This window comes from Bos grunniens, chromosome 20 (assembly GCF_055505025.1).
Source record: "Bos grunniens cultivar Pamir isolate PY7600 chromosome 20, Bosgru_T2T1.0, whole genome shotgun sequence".
Lineage (NCBI taxonomy): Eukaryota > Metazoa > Chordata > Mammalia > Artiodactyla > Bovidae > Bos > Bos grunniens.
The window spans coordinates 50,969,971-50,989,663 of record NC_141184.1 but is presented as its reverse complement, the minus strand read 5'-3'; the positions used below and the strand labels follow the sequence as shown (position 1 = coordinate 50,989,663).

The 19,693-nt window shown below is 39.4% G+C and overlaps 1 non-coding gene across 1 annotated transcript; it reads left to right on the top strand.

Moving 5' to 3' along the window:
• The first annotated feature begins 1,728 nt into the window (after positions 1-1,728).
• On the top strand, positions 1,729-1,834 carry LOC147350399 (U6 spliceosomal RNA). The gene has a single exon (XR_015149300.1). It is a non-coding gene; the product is annotated as a U6 spliceosomal RNA (small nuclear RNA).
• Positions 1,835-19,693: the final 17,859 nt, after the last annotated feature.

The window sequence follows — 19,693 nt, the reverse complement described above, 5'->3', positions numbered from 1 at the left end:
GCATAGACTTGGATTACTGTGATATTGAATGGTTTGCCTTGGAAATGAACAGAGATCATTCTGTCGTTTTTGAGATTGCATCCAAGTACTGCATTTCGGACTCTTTTGTTGACCATGATGGCTACTCCATTTCTTCTGAGGGATTCCTACCCACAGTAGTAGATATAATGGTCATCTGAGTTAAATTTACCCCTTCCAGTCCATTTTAGTTCGCTGATTCCTAGAATGTCGACATTACTCTTGCCATCTCTTGTTTGACCACTTCCAATTAGGAGGGCCAAATCAGTGATGACAGTAGGAGGAAGCAGAGTGGGGAGTCTGGAGTGATTCTAGGACTAGTAACTTAAGCAGGAGAACAAATGCTTTGCTTCAGTGCCCTAAAACTCAGAAAACACAAAAATTGTGATGAATGATTTTAAAAGCTTGATCCAATGATGAAGGTTCAGCCTCAGCAAATTTTCTGTTTCTCTAACAAAAGCCACACTGGCTCCACATAACACACTGTGTTTGCACACTGCTTACAGAGCCATTGGCAACAGTGATGGCTGATATGACACCCTCAGCTCTGCTCTCATTTGTCCTCCCAGAGTTAGCAGCCTTTTGTAATTTGCACAAAGATGCCACAAAAATAAGCTGTATCTTTGAGTTGTCACCATTAGAATGAGAATTTGCCCTTGCCCCCAAAGGAAGTGAATTAAGATTCAAGGTCAAGAGTCAAGGCAATGAATAGAGACATTGGTATACACTTACCACCTGGGAAAATATTTGTGCAAAATAGGTTACTAGTAGTGGGTTCTAAATTACATGATAGACTTTTTAATAAATTTTGTAGATTAGGGCTACTATGCGAGCCTGAAAATTTTCCAAAATGTCTGTTATTTTGGCTTTGACTCTAGCCTGGAGGAATTCATTATTAAACTTGTTTACCTTGCAAGCTGTAATAATTGATATTAACAATAACATTCTGCTCATAGCTCTATGCTGTTGAGCTTAAGAGTTCTTCAAAGCTCTTCTGCTTAGTCCATGTCTTCCAAAGATAGATTCGTTTCCAAGTTTAAAGCTAAATTGAAAATCAAACTAGGTGAGGGGGGAGAAATGTTTGAAACTGGTTCTTTTCAGGTTCTCTGGGCATTGGACATGCATCTCACATTTCCAAAGAGAAAAGGTGAAAGTGATGAAGGGAGAGGACCTCCTGTTCTGGCTCACACAGGCCACAATTTTCAAAATCAAAAATAAGAAAGAAAAAATATTTCTTTGACTTCTTCCAAAATATAGGACTATCATCTTTGTCATGTTCATTTATACACTCTCCTCCTAGAAGAGCACAAGATTTCCTTCTAAACTGTGGGAGTTGGGACTATCCAAAGCCGCAATTTAGGGTCAGGGAGCAGGATACTGAAGAGCTTTTTGAGGATCTTTCTATCTGAGATTCTTCAATGTAGTTTACAAAAAGGAGTCTGAGAACGTGTTTGTCCTGGGCCTGTGTGTGTGTGCTCAGTCACTAAGTCGTGTCCAACTCTCTGTGATCCCTTGAACTGTAGTCTTCCAGGCTCCTCAGTCCATGAGATTTTCAAGGCAAGAATACTGGAGTGGGTTGTCATATCCTCTTCCAGAGGATCTTCCCAACCCAAGGACTGAACCTGTGTCTCCCATGACTTCAGCATTGGTAGGTGGATTCTTTACCACTGAGCCACTGGCTTAGTTCATATAATCAAAACCTTATTGCATGCTCACTTCAGCAGGGCATATACTAAAGTTGGAATCATACAAAGAAGATTAGCATGGCCCCTGTGAAGGATGACATGCAGATTCATGAAAAGCATTCCATACTTTTTGAAGCTCCAGACATTATAAAACTCTTAGAGGAAAACATAGGCAGAACACTCTTTGACATAAATCACAGCAAGACTTTTTTGACCCACCTCCTAGAGAAATGAAAATAAAAGCAAAAAATAAACAAATGAGGCCTAATGAAACTTAAAAGCTTTTGTATAGCAAAGGAAACCATCAACAAGATGAAAAGACAACCCTCAAAAGAATGGGAGAAAATATTTGCTAATACAGCAACTGACAAAGGATTAATCTTCAAAATATACCAGCAGCTCATGTAGGTCAATACCAATAAGACAAACAACTCAATAAAAAAATGAGTGGAAGACCTAAATAGACATTTCTCCAAAGAAGACACACAGATAGCCAACAAACACATGAAAATACACTCAACATCACTAATTATTAGAAAAATGCAAATCAAAACTAAAATGAGGCATCATCTCACACTGATCAGAATGATCATCATCAAAAAAATTCACAAACAAATTCTGGAGAAAATGTGGAGAAAAGGGAACCCTCTTACACTGTTGGGAATGTAAATTGATATAGCCACTATGGAAAACAGTATGGAGGTTCTTTAAAAAACTAAAGACAAAGCTACCATATGACCCAGAAATCCCACTACTGGACATATACCCAGAGAAAGCCACAATTCAAAATGACACACGCATCCTAATGTTCATTGCAGCACTATTTACAATAGTCAGGACATGGAAAAACTTAAATATCCATCAATAGAGGAATGGATAAAGAAGATATGGTACATATATACAATGGAATATTACTCAGCCATAAAAGGAATGAAATTGTGCCATTTGCAGACATGGAAAGATTTAGAGACTGTCATACAGAGTGAAGTAAGTCAGAGTGAGAAAAACAAATATGTAAATTGCTTGTATGTGGAATCTAGAAAAATGGTATAGATAATCTTATTTGCAAAGCAGAAATAGAGACACAGACGTGAACAAATGTATGAATACCAAGGGGGAAAGGGAGCAGAAGGACGAATTAGATTGGGATTGACGTCATACACTATTGATACTGTGCATGAAACAGATAACTAATGAAAACATACTGTTTATCATAGGGAACTCCACTCAGTGCTCTGTGGTGGCCTAAATGGGAAGGAGATGCAAAAAAGAGGGGATATATGTATACCTATGGCTGATTCACTTTGCTGTACAGTAGAAACTAACATGACATTGTAAAGCAACTACATTCCAATAAAATTTATAAAAAATAGTATGAAGAAATGTGCACAGATAGGGGAAATGTTATAGATTCAGAAATTTATGAATTTGTCAGTATACTAAACATTACTGAATTATATACCCCCAAAAAATGTTATTGAGAGAAAAGTCATTCTTGAATTGCTCATCTGTCAAGACTGTATTACATCTTATTGAAATGCGTGGTACAAGTCTTTTTCTCCAATTTTGAAATTCAAAAAACCTGAAAAAATAAAAAGATCTCTATAACTTGTTTTGTGAGAAAACCTCACTTGGCCTAAATTATTTGGCAGTAGAAGTTGACATAAATTGTAAGAGTCTGTTTTTAGTATTTATTCATTTTTCTCAGAGTAAGTATTACTATATCTAATTGCAGTAATATGGTAATTATAAGGTGATGTCCCAGACCTTTGATGGATTATATGTAGTAAGGAATATACAATGTATTGCCATTCAAAAATTCCACAAAATTGTATATTACAAAAATATCTAGCCTTACAATTTTCAGACTCACAGAGTGTCAGCTGTCAGATTGCAGATTTGTATTGACAGAAGAATTACCTGTGGAATGCTGGCTTCTATCTCACAGAAGAATGAAAATGTTTCTAATTTTGCTGAACATAACAGATGCTCAATGAATATTGTTGACTTAATGATTTATTACTGAGTAACATATCTGAAGGTGCAGATGAAGAGGCAGAAATAGATAAATGGAAATGTGAGGAGATAAAGATATATCTTCAAGGTAAGAGAAGCACAATCAGTTTTTCAGGTGAGTAAAGTTTAGAGGAGGTAGAATTTCAAGAGATAAGTTTTCCAAATGCAAAGGTTTTTAAAAAATACCTTTTCTTTCATAGAAAGTTAAAACGGATTATTTTTATTCTGTGTTTAATATTGAAGGGATTCCTGTAATTCCTTTTTCTTTATTTCTTTTTGGTTGCATGGATGAAGGATCTTATTTCCTGACTAGGGTTTGAACCCATGCCCACTGTAGTGGGAGCATAGACTTCTAACCGCTGAACTACCAAGGAATTCCCGTCCTGTAATTTCTTGAATACTTTGTTTTCTTTAGGGACTAAAGAATAGGGATAACTATTAAAATTGGTTTATAAATCATATCTCAATTATTTTAATCATTTATTGAGCATGAGCAGACCAAGTGCCATATATTCATAATTTAATTTAATCCTCACAAAAGCTGTATGAGATAGAAGTATTTTTTTTTTCAATTTTTCACATAAGGGCATTTCTAGATAAATCAAATAACTTATCTGAAGTCATATAATAGTAAGCATTACAGCCAGAGTGTTCAACTCAAGCAGAGCCCCAATCCTTTGTTCTTACTTACTGTACTTTATTCTATAATAACCTGAAATTCATGGTTACAAATAAAAATGTGGGCAGCCCTTTAAATAACCACACAGTATTGTATAATATGTGCTGAGCTATGTTCTCTTATAAGGGCATAGTTGGGAGTTATCAGAAAGGCCGTCTTGGACATAAGCTATATTGTTAAGCTATATACAGTATTCAGCTGTAATGAAAACCAGGAAGTCCAATAACAGTGCTTACATAAACAAGCTCACATAATATTATGCTCAGGCTTCCCAGGTGGCTCAGTGGTAAAGAATCTGCCTGCCAGTGCAGGAGACATCGGAGATGTGGGTTTGACCCCTGGACTGGGAAGATCCCCTAGTAACCCACTCCAGTATTCTTGCCTGGAAAATTCCATGGAGAGGAGCCTGGTGGGCTATAGTCCACGGGGTCGCAAAGAGTTGAACATGACTGAGCGCGCACGCACACACACACACACACACACACACACACACAATATTACACTCACATAAGAAGTCTGGAGGTAGGTTGTTCTCAGCATGGATATCGTGGATTAAAGGTGTCAGTTTTAAGAGCCTTAGGATTTCTTTGGCTTTTCTCCTAATGTTCCCAAGTTGTTTGCTGCAGTTTCAACTTTTGTATCCCAATTCAAGGCAGGAAGAAGGAGGGAGGAGGATGGATTGGCTATGACTACCCTTTTATTCAAGGAAATTAAAAACTTCCCCAGAAGCATCCCGGCAGTTGTCTAGTTATATGGTTCTATGGTCACCCCAGGTGTCTGGGAGGGTGGAAGAATGAAGAACCATGTCTTAGCTGGGTCAGTCCAACCATGGGTAATTATCTAGGACAGGGGTCTGCCAATTTTTTCTTTAAAGGGCCACATAGTAGGTAATTTAAGTTTTGCAATCCAGATGGTCTCTGTAGCAGCTGCTCAGTTGTGTGGCTTCCACAGTATAAAAGTGGCCCATAGACAGTGTGTAAATGAATGGGCTTGTTTGTGTTCCAATAAAACTTTATTTATAAAACTGGCAGCAGAACTGATTTGATGGGAGGCTATAATTTACCAGCCCCTACCATGCAACTTGGCACATTGCTGACAAGCCAAATGGAGATTCACTTATGAGCAAGAAAGAAGGGAGGGGATCATGGGTAGAACTAACAGTGACTGTGATTGAGGATAGAAATATTCTTTTGACTTATTCTTTTCTCCCTCGCTTTCCAGGTTTGCAGCTGGAGATTTTATGCTCTTGTACTATCAAGTTGTAAAGGTAATAGATGTAGCAACCTCCATCAAGCGAGCTTGTGGGGAATTGGTTATATAGACCTGAGGCCACCTCTTGGCCCATACAAACTGTCAGCTTTTGGTAGTGGATGCCACAGACTGTTGGGTACCAGAGTGTGGAAGACAGTGATTGCCGCCTGTCCATTTCCCACACTTCTTATTATTCAGCAAGGGGAAATAATGTGCTCAGGTAAAAAAGTGTATTTCCAGCCTCCCATGCTGCAAGAAGTGGTCATGAGCATCATCCTGGCCAATGAGACATGAGTGGAAGTTTCTGGGCAAGAAAGATTTTCAAAGTGACAGCTTCCTTAGCATGAATTTTCGCTTTTCTCTTATTTCTCTATGCCTTTCTGCTTGGACAGCACCATATTGCCAGCACAGTGTAACAAGCATGAGGGTAAGGGCCACTGACTAAAATGACTGAATCGGAGAGTAGAAGCAGCCTGGTACCTGATAACATTATGGAGCTACTCCATCATGGGCAGCTGGACACAAGGAGAAGGAAAATCCCTTAAATTGTTTAATCCATTGCTTACTTGGAGTTTCTGTGGCTTGAAGCCAAATGCACTCGTGGCAGATGTACAGGATGTCTTGTGTTCAAAGGAGCAAAAAGAAATGGCTCTCTTTTCCACGTGGAGTCAGAGAACAGGACTCCTCATTTTCTGTTTCTGACTCTGTGGTGAGACATTCACATTCTTCTTAGTCAGGGTTAGTCTCTCCTAGTTTTTAATGCTTTCTGGCTGAGATTGGCTTAGTGTGTTCCATTACAGAGAACATGCTGTGAGGTGGTGCCTGGGATCCTGATTTTCCACTTTGGTTCCCACCACACCTTATTTGCTTATTAGGTCACAGATGTGCCTTCAAACCCATTCAAGCAGTGTAGAGTTACTGTTACTATGTTTCCTCAGCTCAACTGTTGAATATATTTTAACAGGTCAAACAAATTGACATGTTTGCTAATTCATTCACTACAGAGTTAGGGATATTTTGTAATATTTCAATTGACTTACAGGCCAGTTACACATTTTCTCCATTTAGAAAAAAATAAAATAAGTTTAATTCTACTATGAGGAGTGTTAACATGTAGTAGTGTTATCTCCTAGATATACATAAAGACAGATACATATATTACATACACATTCACCTATTTGAAGTCTTGATGTATACTGAGTTTTGTATCTTGCTGGTTTTTCACATTATAAAGTGAACAATTCTCTGTTCTGCTATGTCAAATAGTCTTTAAAACATGATTTTTTAGTGGCAGTATAGTATTGCATCATATTACCAGTGTTTTTTCTTTTCTTTTTCATTATAGTTTATTATAAGACATTGAATATAGTTCCCTGTGCTAGCTATATAGTAGGACCTTGCTAGTTATCCATTCTGCATATAATAGTTTGCATCTGTTAACCCTTTACTCCCAGTTCAACCCTCCCTGACTCCTTGGTAAGCACAGGCTGTGCACTATGTCTGTGAGTCTATTTCTGTTTTGTTCATTTGTGTCAAACTTTAGGTTCCACATATATACAATATCATACGGTATTTGTCTTTCTCTTTCTGACTTACTTTGCATGGTATGATACTCTATCCACATAACTGCAAATGGCATTTCATTATTTTTTTACAGCTGAGTAATCAAACTATGTTTTAAAGCTCACTATAGATAGATGTTTCAGTTGCTTTTAATATTTGGCCATTATAACAAATATGAACAACCTTATATGAAACTTTTTCCTTTGTTATACAGGAACACTTTCTTAGAACAAATTACTAGGAATAAACCTTCTGGATCAAATATTGACAGTTTTTATTTACTGCCAAATAGCCCTCCTACAGGATAGCTGTTGTTGTTCAGTCACTCAGTCGTGTACAACTCTTTGCAACCCCATGGGGAGAATGCCATGCTTCTCTGTCCTTCACCATCTCTTGGAGTTTGATAGTACTGACATTTAATCCCCTTAGCAGCGTATATGTAGGTTTACGTGTTTATGCTATTTTCTACACTTTCACATACACTAAGTTAAAAAAAAGTTTGAAATCATTTCACAGGAAAAAAAAAGTCTTTAGATCTTAACATCTTTTTAATGGATGAGATTGAGCATCTACTTCATATGTTAATTTGGCTATGCTAAGAACTAAAGAGCCTCTTGCTGAAAGTGAAAGAGGAGAGTGAAAAAGTTGGCTTAAAGCTCAACATTCAGAAAACTAAGATCATGGCATCCGGTCCCATCACTTCATGGCAAATAGATGAGGAAACAGTGGAAACAGTGGAAACTTTATTTTTCTGGTCTCCAAAATCACTGTGGATGGTGATTGCACCCATGCAATTAAAAAACACTTGCTCCTTGGAAGAAAAGTTATGACCAACCTAGACAGCATATTAAAAAGCAAAGACATTGCCAACAAAGGTCCATCTAGTCAAGGCTATGGTTTTTCCAGTAGTCATATATGGGTTAGAGCTGAGCACCAAAGAATTGATGCTTTTGAACTGTGATGTTGGAGAAGACTCTTGAGAGTCCCTTGGACTGCAAGGAGATCCAACCAGTCCATCCTAAAGGAGATCAGTCCTGGGTGTTCATTGGAAGGACTGATGTTGAAGCTGAAACTCCAATACTTTGGCCACACAATGCAGAGAGCTGACTCATTTGAAAAGACCCTGATACTGGGAAAGATTGAGGGCAGGAGGAGAAGGGGACGACAGAGGATGAGATTGTTGGATGGCATCACCGACACAATGGACATGAGTTTGGGTGGACTCTGGGAGCTGGTGATGGACAGGGAGGCCTGGTGTGCTGCAGTTCATGGGGTCGCAAAGAGTTGGACACAACTGAGCAACTGAACTGAACTATTTCTCTTTATTTCTGTATAACTTATTTGGTTGTGTATATTTTACTCATGAATATTTTAATTACCTATGTATTATTGATATAGATTCTTTCTCCTCTGTGTTTTTCATAAGATAAATAACTGTCTTTTCCTGAATGTGATGTAATTATGAGCTTTCTGTGATACTCCTATAAAAATAGCCAATAGTTAAACCCCATGCAAGAAGCATCAACATTTAGCAATATTTTAGGTTGAACACGGAAGATGTTATACTCTTGATATTAACATTTTTCTAAAAAGCGTATGTCTACTTTGATATGTTTTCTTCATAAATGACATGCACTTAGAGTGGTGGTGGGGAATCCATATTTTTTCTTAAGTCATATAAGTACTGTGAACAGTAAACTGTAATGGAAAATCTCCATTCCTTGGTATTGCTCCATCATCTGTCCTTGAATTGCAGCTTTGCAGTCTCTTAACAATGTGTCTTCAAGCCCGTAACTCTGAATGCCTATATTACCCTGAATATACCACTTTTTGAAACTCAATATTTGTATTTTTTTCTTCAGCTACTTTGAAAGTGGTACCATTTATCTAGAAAGGGTGATAAAAAATAGGCTTTAGATATTTTATTTAAACCAGTTTGATGACTTTAATCCTCCTTGAAGCTAAAACAAAGTCTTGCATGAGAATATAGTTTTCCATGTTTTTATTATAATCACATATTCTAAATTAGGTAATTGTTTGAAAACTTGCTTTTCTTAAACCTACCACTTTATTTACCCCTTTATTTTCATGAAAAATTCTATAATTCCTGGAGAGTTTATTTCAAGTGGATACTTTCTAACAGAGTTTAGAAATGCTAAAGTCACATTCTCTGAAATTGCTTGCATCTGCTTCTCATTCTCCCCTGACCAGCTCTATGGACTAAGATTCCTCATTGTGAAACCAGAAACTGATGATGTCATGTCTGAGAATTTCATTGTACAGTATTTACAATGGGAAGAAAAGTACTTTTTTCTCTTGCTCCTTTCTGAATAAAACACTGCTCTATCTCTCACATTTGCCTAAAATAAATGTGTTCTATGCCTGATTGTTATCCGAACAAGAACTCTATGGGATAACATGAGCCAATCTCTAATCCAGAAGAACAGGTCACAGGCATCATACTTCGAAATGAAAATATGTGGTGGCTTCTCTCTTAAAGGAATATTCCTATTTTCAAAGAAAAAGGCCAACTATATCCAGAAGTTATTTCTGGCTAGTTTACAGACAATAAGCAGAAGCTCAGTGAGAGGACGTTTAGTTAGATCACAATGCATTTTCTTCGGTTGTGTGCCGGTTGTGGCCGTCAACTTAAAGCCCTAATCCTTGGTATCTCAGTAATTGGTTCTGAGTCTCTCTTTAAGGTAGTCACTACTGGCGCTCAGTCATAAAAGCTGTAATAGCCAGGATTTATCAAGGTTGTGTCATGCCCTCACATGGCCTGCACTGGTCCATACAGAGTCTTCACGTAACTCAGAAACAATCCCTCCCCTCGGCCTCCCCTCCTTCTTCCCTCAATCTGGTGGGCTCAGGGCTTAATAAGCAATGGTCCCTTTGTACAGGTTAAAAAGGGTGCTGCCTACCTTTGGGCAGCCAAGGCCTAGAAGATGGAGTGTGGGCTGGATTTTAGCCTCCACTTTCTGCCTCAGCAAGACTCTCGTTCATGACGCAGCCTACACATCAATACACAGTATAAAGCACTTTACGTGGATTAACTCACTTGATCATGAGAATGAGAGTTCTTTGCTTTGAGACCTATTATTGGAAACGTCGTGAAGTCACTCACCTGATCAAGAAGAGGTGGAGAGGGCAGGCAAAGGGCACTTCCTACCTTCCTGAGAGTGCCCTAACCCAGCTGCGAACTTAGCCTGCAGGAGACGAAAAGTGTCTTCCATCAGCTCAGAACGTATGGTATTTATTTGTATGAGACACTTCCCAGGACCCCTGGAAGTGACTTCCAGTTCAGGCCCAGCATCTACAACCCTGAGAGGGAAGGAGGCATGCTTGTGACAAACTGGGAAAGCAAGACTAATAAAGAGGTGTGACAACACTCACTAAAAGTCTCAGAAAGAGGATGGTGAGATGTTGTTCACACGTTACTCAGGGTTGGGTCCCATGGAGCCAGCTTTCCCTTAGATACACTGATGGACTCAGACCTGATATGAAGATCTGAGAAGTGCAAGTAGGTTAGATCCTTAAGTCATTCACAGACTCCAGAGTTTCCAAGGATTATTTTGTGTCATCAGGTAGCATTGTGAACGAGGGCAGAACAGGGAAGTCGTGCTGAGAACCACGTTGGAAATAGAATAATGTCAGATGGGCAGTCCCAGTGCCACACCGTGCCACACAGCGGGAGTGAATCAGTTGGGGATGTGACCATCGGAGCAAGGCAGCAAACATGAGAGGTGACAAGTGCCATCTAGGAGAACTCGTGATCCCACAGGAGAGATGCCTGCTTGGGAGTTCAGAGATAGACTTCAGACTCACATGCTCTGTTGAAATACCTCTTTTCCCTCTTGGAGAGTGGAAGTATGAACTGAGGTGACATAGACTGGGGTAGATCAGAAAGGTCTGTACAAACAAGCAAGGGGACAAACATTTCCAGGGAGTGGGATTACCTGCAGAAGCTGAGACAGTGCAATGTGTTCAGGAGCCAGACCAAGCTGCTGGGGTGAAGAACTTGTCTTGTGGGACAGCGGAGATTGGAAGATTCTTGGAAGAATCTACCTACCAGTTGGCACAATTGGAAGATTGGTAGGTGGGAGACATTGCAAATGGTGTGAATTTTAGAAAGAGAATTTACATTTCTGGAACATGTTTTATTTTCTGGGCAATTAAATATACAAGAGTTCATTCTATTCTCACCATAAACACTGTTTTGAGTGTTTTTACTTATAAGTGCAATTCACATTTTGCTGATGAGAAAAATGAATTTGAGGGAGGTAAAGTAACTTATGAGTCTAGGGGTAACTCAGAGATTTGAACTCAAATTTAGCTGGTTCCAAAATCTAATCATTTTTATTCTCCCATATTGTCAGACTTTAGCGAGGGGTTTCTTGAGAAACATGATAAAATGACTGTCTGAGGACAATTAGGATAACTATGGTGAGCACAATAGACTTGAGCAGAGAGGGGCATGGAGTGTTTTAGGAAGTCATTCTAAGTAGAGCCTAGACTAGGTTTGTGGTCAAGGAAAAAAGGTAAATATAAGGACATTTCAAAAGAATTAGTGGAATTTGGCATCTGGCTGAATAAAAGTTGAAGGAAAGGGAATAAGCAGGTGGAGCCGTGGAAGGGACACTGGATGGGGATTTAGGATGTTAGGTCTGGTTCTTGCTTATAGTGTGAACTTGCAGAAGACAAGGGTCTTTCAACTGCATGTCCTTGTCTGAAAAGTAAATGAATTAGATTAGGTATCCTTGAAGATTTTAGCCAATTCTAGAATTCTATGCATCACTAATTTAAGATGACTCAAAGGTTGCAAGCCTGGGTGGTTGGAAGAACATCCTTTTATTGATAGAAAGGACATCCTTTCTTTAATGGAAATACACTAATAGGGAAGATGGTGGTAACATTTTTGGATGGGAAAAGCATGTTTCCAGCCTTGTATATAACCATCATCCCAGATGCACCCTGGTATTCACCTGATTCCCTACCAGAAACATCCTTCCAACCCTCCCCATTTACCAACCTTCCATTTTCCAGCCACAGCCCCACATTCCAATCCTGAGCTCCCCGTCATGTGCTGATACCACACTGAGTAATCCCTTTTAGTCTTGCAAAGTGTCTATAGTTACACTGCCAATCATCCTACACTTTCTTCCTAAGAGGAGAGAAAGGCAAGACTAAGGAAATCTTTCGCATACATTATTTACTGAAGAAACATTTCTGATTTAATATAAAAAACTATGTATCTCAAAGTCATCATTACAATAAGATCTAGAGTATGTGTAGACACTTTCTCAAAATATTTGTGATTCCCTTTAAACTAGACAAAACATGAAAATCTAAATTGGCAAAATTGATGAATCAGGAAAACCATAACCTTCTTGGGAAACATTTTTCAGTAGAGACTCTCCTATATAGTGAAATTCTCTAAAGCATTTAAAATGACTCTAATGTTAAAAATATTATTAGCATAAGAGTTTTTAGGTGTTTACACCTGGGGTGACATGGGGTACACTTGCAAATGGAAAGGCAACCATTGTGATAGCATTAGGAATCAACCTGAAACAATGTTGGAGAAAGTAGGCTACGGCTAATGTTCCAAGATTTTTGCTGATTGGAAAGGGCAACAGGAAGTAAGGTAATAAACTCTTCCCTAGCCTTGTAGTTCAGATGAGATTTGGGAAAACAAAACAAAACAAAACAGGGATTGGTGGTCAGCAAAGTGAATTCTGAGACATGGTTTGATGAAGACATTTTTCCAATGATTCAGTTTACATAGCAAACATAGGAGTCCCAGTTTCCACCATATTCTCGCAAAGCTCAGCTGCAAAGCATGGTTGTACTCTTCAGTTAGATTGAGTAGGCCATTTGCTTTCCATAGATTCTTCATTAGGAAGTTCCTTTGAGGTTCCTTTGACTCCAAGAATATTGGTTAGATGAAAACACAAAATCTAGATAATGAAACAGATCTGGCATCAATTCCTGCTTCCATTGCTTAGTACATATGGAGGTTAAGCCATTCACATAATCGTTTTTTGTCTCTCTTAGCTTCACAAATTTGCCTCTGATGAGACCTTCCTCCAATGAAGTCCAGCAGAATTATTTGATTTTCAAATGGATTTTCAAAATCACTCACTTGTCATGGAATCACAGAGTTGGAGCTGAATATCTTAGAAACTCTTTTATGCTGTATAAGTGACTGATCCCAAAGAGGCAAAAGAATATACCCAAGTCATACCACTTTAATGGTAGAGCAGAGTAGGTAGGTTTTCAAACTGTGTTCCAATGATGCATGAACACATGAGCTGGCGAAAGGCAGAGGAACTCTGGGGAGGAACTCTGGGGAGTGCTGGGTCCACTGTCAACGCTTAGGAAGTCTTAAGAAACCATAACAAAAATAACACAAGAGTATGTCAAAAGAGCAGAGGCAAAGTGAAGACTGAAACTTCTGAAATTGAGATTTAGGTTTCCATCGCCTAGGCTAAGCTCAAAGAGAAGGGTTAACAGGTGCAAACCTCTGCTCTAACCTCACACAAAAATTCTCCTCTTGGGATCCATTCAGGAGAGGGTCCGTTGGTGGGTTTGGGTACTTTGCATAGTGTAGCAATTATCTTCTTTACTCAGGGGTTAAAGCAAAGATGTTTTATCTTGAATCTTTCTGTAGAAGGGGAAATTGCAAGATTCCAGGACAGTAGCATCATATAGTTTTGTTTTTTTTTCCTGATATTTTCACACCCGCAACTGCCAATCTCACCTCAGTTGCTGAGTTATTTTATTCTTGCCTCCTGCACATGGCTTTTCTTGGCAGCAGAGAAAGAAGAGAAAGGAGCGGGGAGGGAAATAGAGGAAGAAGGGGAAAAGACGGAAGAGCTGGTTCTTTCCTGGCTGTAGGCATTCTCTTATTTCCTCACTCAAGTCAGCGATTGCCTGTTCAGGCAGGCAAAGATGAAGCTCCCTGGCAAGTGAGGGCTCCTATCCTTGCCAAAGTCAGTCCATGAGGATCCTAAGAGAGCTTCCCCTCTCTTGCTTCAAAGAAACCAGCCCCCAGAAAACTTGTCATTCCTAAAAGCTTTCAAAAGCTGTTTTCCCAAGCTTGTGTTTTGTATGGACTGGAGGAACTATCTCCATGACAGCTTTCCCCCATTATAATTTGATCACAAGTTTTCACCAACAATTAGACTTGCCAAGCTAGATAGAAATGCCCATTTTTTCCCCTCTTCAATAGTGCCCTGGGTTTAACAGTCCTACCTGACATCCTCCAAATTCTGTGCTACTGAAACGGTTGGACGTCTGTTCATGAAACCATATGGAATTCACATTTCTAAAAGGCCATTCCCTGAAGGAGATAATCATCTTTCCAGTAAAACATTGTGTCAAGCTACAACGTGATGATTACCTTTGGGTGGGGCTTTGGTATTTCTAGTTGGCAGATCGTTTGTTCTCTCAGTCAAAATGACAGGACATGTGAAGCCTTATTTTCCCCAGCAAATGAATTATTCAAACCTGTTCAAGTAATTAGAAAGGAAACAAAGGAAAGTAAAATGTGACATTTTCTAATGTGGTGAATCATACTGTATTTGCACTTTCTCATGCCAAACCCAGGCAGCCACATATTTGCAATCCAACAATAATTGCAGATACTTTCATGTGAATAGTGTTGTCTTTGAGACATCCTTAGATGAAAGACGCACAAAAGAATATATGCCACAAAAACTCACACACTGCCTGGTTTTATGGATTTGACATTTGTAACCCAGCCCTTAGGTTTTATGAGCAGCAGAGCCCTTCTCTTTGTCAGATTCACATTATCTTAAATTTTTCAAGTTGAACATCAAGTTCAATTAGTGGTTTATATCAGACCAATAAAAAATTTTAAAGATGAACATGTGTTAAGTAAGAAACATATTGATGCCATTAAAGCACAAGTAAATACAGACTTTTTTTGAGAACTGGAGCCTGGGGCAAGTAGAAAGTGAGAAATATTTCCCAGGCTTATGGACTTAAAAGCTTCAGTTTGGTGTATTTTTCTTTTCACAAAACATGTTTTTTAAGCACTCTACATCCATATATTTATAAAGTAGAGTTGTATCCATGGTACACACATCCTTTCCACTTGAGATATGAGCACTAAGATATTTGAATCATTTCACAAGGATTCATGTCCTGGCATGTCTTCTTACTCAGGTACAGTTTTACAGTGAGCTCTACTCACAACTTATAAAGCTTTGTGATTTCTAAATGTTACATTTAGATACCGATATAGACTGATCAGTGTCATTCTCCAGAGTCACAAAAATTATGACGAGCTTTATTTCTTCTTAGTACCTGAAAGATACATGAGAAGAGTTTTTCTACCAGTCCTGAAGTCTTCAGGTGTCTGCCTGGCTCACTGACCCGGCTGCCATCCCAGTGGCTGAAGAGGTGAGATAAACTCCCTCATAATGGTACCCTCCAGAACAACCAAATGTAGAAACATGCCCAGAAGAATGCCCAGCTTGGGGACTACCTGTCAAAGGCTTCCTCCAAGGAATTATTCGTAGAATAGTGGGGATGTTTTTACAGTTCTCATAGAATATATTTTCTTCTATATTGACGGCCAATGCTCATTATACTAGACACACTTTTAGAGAGCCAAGGCAACCCTCCAGTACAAAGTATATTTTTTATATGTTTGCAGAGAAAAATTGTGTTGATATTGTATACAACCTGGGTTCTGTTCATGCAGAGTTGTACAAAACCATAAAGAAATCCATTGAACCCATTGTTTGGAGACCTGGGAGTCTTCCAAAGACATGCCACTCTCCCCAGTTATGCTGTTTAGTGGACTTAGGTCTATGATGTTCTCTCATCCTGAACAAACAGATCTCAAAAGAAGCCTAATAGGGTTAGATAAGTAGTATTGGGAGTTGAAAGGAAAAGATTCTAGATTGTGGAAAGAAGATCCATAAAACTAATTTTTCTATTATATGATGCATTTTCTTTGGAGGAAAATTAAGCTTTAGGAGTGGTTAGCAAGGTTTGCATATATTTCTAATTGCCACTTAATTAATAACAAAGGAACATAAAATCACTAAGTTTCTTAAGATTTTCTCTAAGACTTGAATACAGGGACTAGTAAAGCAATAGTATTTGGAAATAAAACTTAGACACTAGTTAGGGGGAGTCTGTTGATCTTGGATTGGATTCAGGTTAGTGGTCTAATAAGAGTTGGAATGTTTACTTCCAACTTATTATTCCTTTTCATTCAGGGCAACTCTAGGTCACTTCGACCCCTCTGGTTGGCACAAAGGTAAAGAACCAAGAAGTGCTTTTAATTACTCAGCACATACAAAGAGTTTATTTTCTATGGCAACTCTGCTATAAAGTCAAACAAACAGCTTAATAAAATAGATTTTACTAATTCTCTAACATGTAGTTGACAACAGAAGATTCTACCTTTTTATCCTGCAGTTTTTCCCCTTTTCCTACAGTTTCTAATCTCTATCAGTTGCTTCTGTTCTTTCCTGCCTCTTCACCTCCATGTTGAATCCGTATATCTGCCTATTCCCCCACCAGCAGTGTAATTCTGGGGGGTTTACTCTGCCAAACACACAATGCTGCTGGTTCTAGGACCATCACATATGAGCCAAGAGGAAGCGACAGGGAAGGACTTTGCAAGGATGCTTTAGGTGCTATTGCAGCCCACACATTACACATCATGTCTTATTCATTTGAGAGAAAAACCATGGGAAAAAAGGAGGAATGCACCAAACCCAAATCGTAACCCATTTCCTGTCCTCTCCCCCATATATCTGTTCATACATTTTATATGTCATAAATTCTAAAACTTTGAACTTGCGGACACAAGAGTTTATTGATGCAGTTTGAAACTTCTCAATAGTAATCATGTTGCGTGGCAGGAAACACACAGATAAACAAGGCATTTTACCTGCCAAGAAGTCCCTATGAACTTGAATGAAATAGCCTCTGTATCTGCATTATTAAGCCCTATATTCACGACTCTCAGAATTTGAGAAGTTCTTGAAAAGGAATCCTAGTTATGGGAAAGAAAGCCACTGCTTTTCTTTTTCATGTTTCTTCTAAGTCAGGGCTTCAGATGTACTGGGGAAAACTTTACACCCATCTGCGACCTGCAGTCTGTTCTCAGTGACCTAGTGAATGGGTAAGGGGCTCCTTGAGCCCATGCCTCAAGAGGAGCCTGCAGTCAGAGTCAGAGAAGTTCAGAATGGCCTGAGAAAGGAAGTGGTTTCTGGTCCTTGGGATTCGAGTAATCATGAAAGGTTTATGGAAGCTCTACAACCACGAGTGGGAGAAAGTCCATTCCCTTCTTCAGTGAGGGATATATAGGAGTCCTCTCTTCCACCCCCTGGTCATCACCTTTGTGATAAATCTTGTCAGTCCTCCAAGGCTTTCCTAAGAATGCTGCCTGCTCCGTGGACCTATGAGAGGCTGACAGCAGAGGTCCACACCCAGGGTAAGCTACCCTACCATCCAGGGTAGCTGTGATGTGGCAGAGTCCTGAGGTCTGGGTGTCAATCCTGGCTCTCTCTCTAAAGCCCTCTGTCATCTGTATCCTACCAATTGGGACTGTTTCTGAGACACAATAAACTTATGAGATTTAAGGTTTTCTCGGGGATCCTGTTAAGCACTTGGCAAATAAAACTTGTTCAATAAGTAATTTGTTAGAACTTAGGGATCACTGGCCAGAACCTACATTCCACTTGCAACTGGAGGGAGGAAGCCACCTCTGAGTTTGCAGCAAGATTAGGTCATGCTCATCAATTTGATTCATGAACTGGTCACTGAGCAAGGACTAAGGCAGTGCACCAGAGGGTTAGAAGAGTAGGAAGCCACCACCAAAATGATGGGCAGACTTTCCATAGTCTTACGCCTTCTGAATCAAAGTTTCTCTTTCCTGTCCATGGATAGCTAGGGCTGGATAGGCTTGCTGGTTTAGATGGTAAAGAATTTGCGTGCAACTCAGGAGATCCTGGTTTGATTCCTGGGTCGGGAAGATCCCCTGGAGAAGGGAATGGCTATCCACTCAAGTATTCTTGCCTAGAGAATTCCATGGACAGAGGAGCCTGGTGGGCTATATAGTCCGTGGGTTGAAAAGAGTTGGACATGATTGAATGACTAACACAGGACACAGATGATTCCATTCTGTGCTTCTTTCAAGGAGGTCTCATTCCTCCCTAAGAAGGATGTGAGAATTCTGACAGGTTTTTCTTATTCATAGTATCAGTTCAGTTCAGTTGCTCAGTTGTATCCAACTCTTTGTGACCCCATGGACTGCAGCACGCCAGGCCTTCCTGTCCATCACCAACTTCCGGAGTTTACTCAAACTCATGTCCATTGAGTCAGTGATGCCATCCAACCATCTCATCCTCTGTTGTCCCCTTTTCCTCCCGCCTTCAATCTTTCCCAGCATCAGGGTCTTTTCAAATAAGGCAATTTTTCTCATCAGGTGGCCAAAGTGTTGGAGTTTCAGCTTCAGCATCAGTCCTTCCAATGAATATTCAGCACTGATTTCCGTATAATGGCATGTTTTTTGAGGAAATTGTGGCATGGCTTTTATCAGATAAATTTACAAATTCACAAACCTTGTTGTAGAAACACTGGCATTTCAACAACCTGAATGGAGAAAGTAGGGACCATGACCTTCATGACTGTTTGTTTTTCCAGAATCTGGTCTAAGTTTCTGTCAGAGAATCCATACTTCTCTTCAGAACAAATAGTTCTGTTGGAAGATCAATTCCTGGCAGCAGTTAGAGCATGCAGTCTTAGCACTCTGGAAATAGTTCTTTTAATCTAATGGGTGGCACAGGTAAGAGTTTCCTGAGGTTACTGAAAGCCCCTTGAAAAAAACTGTAGCAACTTGGGATTTCAACAGCTCTTGAGTACAAATTTGTTTACGCCTTGATTTTTATGACACCTGGTGCCCATTAGCCTACAATCAATGCTGACCAGGACTCTTAAAAATAAAGCTCAAAGACCCCTTTGGTCTTTCAATGAAAATACCAGTTAACAGACATTCATCTGCCTATTCTCAGACTTGTACAAATTGATGATATACCTATAAGTGAATCAATCAAACAATAAATATTGTGTAGGAAACACTTTCTTAAAGGAGGAAAACAGAGCAATAAGCAGGACCAAAGAGATTCTTGCCTTCTTGGAGCTTACTAAAGTAAGCAAGACCAACATTGAACAGGTAATAATCAATGTATTAATAATAAAAGCTGTCAATGTGGAAGGCAGCTGGAAATATGTGGCAGAATTTCACTGCTAGAGTATAGGAAACTCTTCCCAGAGAAAATCTGAGATTTGAAAGTTAGGTGTTAGCCAGGCTGCTAAGCTACTGCTAAGTCACTTCAGTCGTGTCCGACTCTATGCGACCCCATAGGCGGCAGCCCACTAGGCTCCTCCATCCCTGGGATTCTCTAGGCAAGAACATGGGAGTGGGTTACCATTT